The 3,502-nt window shown below is 42.7% G+C and overlaps 1 protein-coding gene across 7 annotated transcripts in view; it reads right to left on the bottom strand.

Annotated features, from left to right (window-relative positions):
* The window catches only part of LOC106876253 (uncharacterized), a 46,467-nt gene that overhangs the window by 9,638 nt on the left and 33,327 nt on the right, over positions 1-3,502 (bottom strand). For 2 of the 7 annotated variants that reach the window (XM_052975502.1, XM_052975501.1), the window contains exon 3: positions 1,162-1,596. The exons of 3 other annotated variants lie outside the window; for them this stretch is intronic. The gene's annotated coding sequence lies outside the window, so the exon portion shown is untranslated. The remainder of the gene's footprint in view (positions 1-1,161; positions 1,597-3,502) is intronic. 2 more of the 7 variants (XM_052975505.1, XM_052975504.1) reach the window with 1 other exon arrangement.

The raw sequence follows: 3,502 nt of genomic DNA, 5'->3' as shown, positions 1-3,502 counted from the left end.
GTCGTCCGTCCTACCGTTCGTCCCGGACAGCTGAAAGCGTCTGAGCAGGTCGGCGAGGCTCTTGCACCCCACTCTCCTATCAGATGCTCCCGTGCCCACCCTATCGATACGTTCGTCTAAGACAGCGTTCCAATCCCCAACTAGCACTCAAGTGCGAGAAGTACCCAGGAAAACCTCCAGACGTTTGAAATAATCCGACTGCGCTGCTCCTGTCGGAGCGTAAGAAGCCAGCAGTCTGAAGACAGCGCTGTCACTACTATCGACGTCCAGGACCACCAACTTACCTTCTGGATCCAGGAAGACTGCCTTTATTTTCAAATCCAGGCCTTTCCAAAATAGCACCGCAGTACCCCCACCGCCCGCTCCCGGTCGACACGATATGTTTAAAGTATGTGTGCTGGTGGTGTGTTGTGTGTGGGTATAACAAATTAGAAAGCATTTATTTTCTTCACGATCTCTGACAACTATATCTGGCCTATTGGCCTTAATTTCTCTATCTGTGTGTATTGGCATATCCTCAAGTATGGTTGCTTTCTCATTTTCTGTGATTTTTTCTGATGTGTGCCTATACCATCTTTATTTTGTTGTTATTCCATAGTGTTGGCATAGCTTCCAGTGTATGTAGGTCCCAGCTCTGTCGTGTCTGTGAATATTATCATTATTGTTGTTGTTGTTGTTATTATTATTATATAGAAATATAGAAATATAGAAAAACAGAGGCAGCATAATATAGACACAGAAAATAGAAAGGAAAAGAGAAAAAATGAAAAACAGTTAAAGTAAGCCCTTGGAGGGTTATGATAAAGAGACGAAATGGGTGTTGATGGTGAAGAACAAGTATAAAATGTTAAAGGAGGCTTTCCTATCTGACATAAACTCACTGGGGCCCGAGGTGGATTTCGAACCAGGCGCTCCAATGGTGAACTTAAAGTGTTAAGTAGCGATTTAAATTGAAAGAACTGTGAAAGACGTTTTTGAAATAACTGAAATAACGTAACCACGCCGGAGCGGGGTCAGGGTGGCTGTCCTATCGTCATTGTATAATTTCATTACCCCATTTTTTCATGTGTTTATTGTCCCCACATGTGTGTGTTGTCCTTTCTGTGTTTAGCCCCTTGTGGGCAATAATGAAAGAAGTCTTCAAAATAAATCACGACTTACCACTTCATCTTCTCCTTTTCATCCACAATTTCTTCTATTTCTTCTTGCGGCGCGTGCTCAATTCTATTTTTATTCGAAAATGTTCTGAATATGACCGTCTTCTTTTCCATTTTCTCCTCTTCTGGCAGGGTCATTTTTATATTTGACCCTTTCTTCTCTACCATAATACTATATTTCTTTATCAGCTCTCCATTCCACTGTAATATCTCCTGTTTCAACACACTTGGGTCTAGGGGAACTCGACCTCCAGTAGCTTCTGCATAACTTCTCATTTTTCTCAATTATTCACTACCACCCAACAATGGTGGTTTCGCACAAAAAATTCGGCCAGAGTTCTTCAAAAAACAACAAAAAAAAAAGTTGTTCGGGTAGATGTGGCGCTGTCGAGTTCCCGTTCGAAATATATAGTTTTCAAAGTGACTACTAGTCACTGATCTATAAATTAGAAAATTACTATTTGTAAATCTCACAACGAGAGATATTCAGCAACAGCACTTTGGAGTAAAGATTATTTGCCAACATAACATGGTAGTCCTGGTTTTGGACGAATGTTGCGGTAATTTAGCCCAAGCAGACATCGTCTCCAGCTGGCTATACAGGAATCCAGCACCCCCACTCAGCTCAAAACAATATCTGTGTATTGCGATTTAAAATAATCTTTACTTCAAAGTACTGTTGTTGAATATCTCTCGTTGTGAAATTTACAAATAGTAATTTTCTAATTTATAGATCAGTGACTAGTTGTCACTTTGTGTTATGTCTCAAGCTACTGCTATCTAGCACCTTCGGATGATCTCTGCTCGACTGCTACTCAACAGCTACTGAACCCCTACCGCGGCCAGACTACCTCTATTTATGTCTTGGGCGATCCTACTTCTTCGCTTGGAGGCGTCGACACAACACTTTGAAAACTATATATTTCGAACTGGAACTTGGCAGCGCCACCTCTAGCTGAACAATGGCGACGAGTGACCTGGAACCCTGAGTTGAGTGAAGTTTGTGTTTAAGTATACGTGTAAATCGCTTTGCTGATGCTTGTTGAAGGTCTTTCGTACCTACTGTTAATGAATTGAAGTTTTGAATTGTTATTTTTGCTTAATTGTTTTCTTCCCCATTTATGGGTGAAGTTGCAACAAACGAGAAAATGGAGACCCAACCAGTCGGTATTTATGCTGCAGCAACCGGAAAGGGTTTGACTGCGGATGTACTACAAGTGAGAGAAGTGAAATTTGAGGAGAAAAGATTGAAGGAGTTTAACGAACTCGTCGCAAAGGAGGGTACCAGCCTGAGGCTCACCCTGCCTAAAGATGTGACAGAGAAGACGACGAAAAGGACAGTAATCTATAGAATGCTGTCTAAAGCAACTAAAAAGGTGGAAACAGTGGAGGAATGCCTAAAGGACATTTATACTAGAGGAAAGAAGTACGGCGCAGTGGAGGTTCGGTTCGCGACCGAAAAGGACGCGATAAAGTACTCCACTGTGCTGTTGAGGTTGTCAGATTGGGCACTACTGCCAACCTACTGTGGAAAACGTGCGGCCAGAGTTAGGACTGGCAGAGTGCCCCAGAGATTGATGAGGTGTGGCTGGTGGCAGCCTCTTCAATACAGAGGAAGAAACAAAAATTCTCAAGGTTACAAGAACAGAGGTAAACTGTTGGGGATACGGCCTCGAGGTGACGGTCCAAATCAGTTTAACGGATTTGCATAAAATCACAGAAGAGATTTATTGCCTGAGGATGTAAAACTGAGAGTGGTAGTGTAGGGAAGACCTCCCATCTGCCACTACTGCAGAATACGGGAACACATGAAAGCGAGGTGTCCCCAGAAATACGAAGAGGAAGTAAAGCAAGAGCATCAGGAAGAGGAAGAACAAAGAGTTGAGGCACAAATGCAAGTAGGCGGAAAGAAGACAGAAAATGTGGGAGAAAAGTATACATAAGGAAAAAGAAAGAAGAGAGAAGAAAACGTGAATTTGCCACCCAAGAGTCTGCTGAAAAAGAGAAAGGAGAACATAGAGGAGAGTCAGTGGTAAGACCAGCCATACCAAAGAGAATTATTACGGAGAAAATAAGTGCAGAAAAGAAAGGAAGGAGTGAGGGAGATACAGAGAGAGATACAGAGAGGGATGAGACACCGATACCAGGAACTTCAGGAGGTAATAATGATGTAAAGCGGGAAGACATACCAAAAGGAAAACACATTAGGACTATGATAAACTATACAAAAAAGTTTAGAAATCGAGAGGTGGGGGAGAAAGGAGAGAGGTGGGAGAGAAAGGAGATAGGTGGGGGAGAAAGGAGAGAGGTGGGGGAGAAAGGAGAGAGGTGGGGGAGAAAGGAGA

Source organism: Octopus bimaculoides, chromosome 21, assembly GCF_001194135.2.
Source record: "Octopus bimaculoides isolate UCB-OBI-ISO-001 chromosome 21, ASM119413v2, whole genome shotgun sequence".
NCBI lineage: Eukaryota > Metazoa > Mollusca > Cephalopoda > Octopoda > Octopodidae > Octopus > Octopus bimaculoides.
This window is presented reverse-complemented; position numbering and strand designations above follow the sequence as displayed.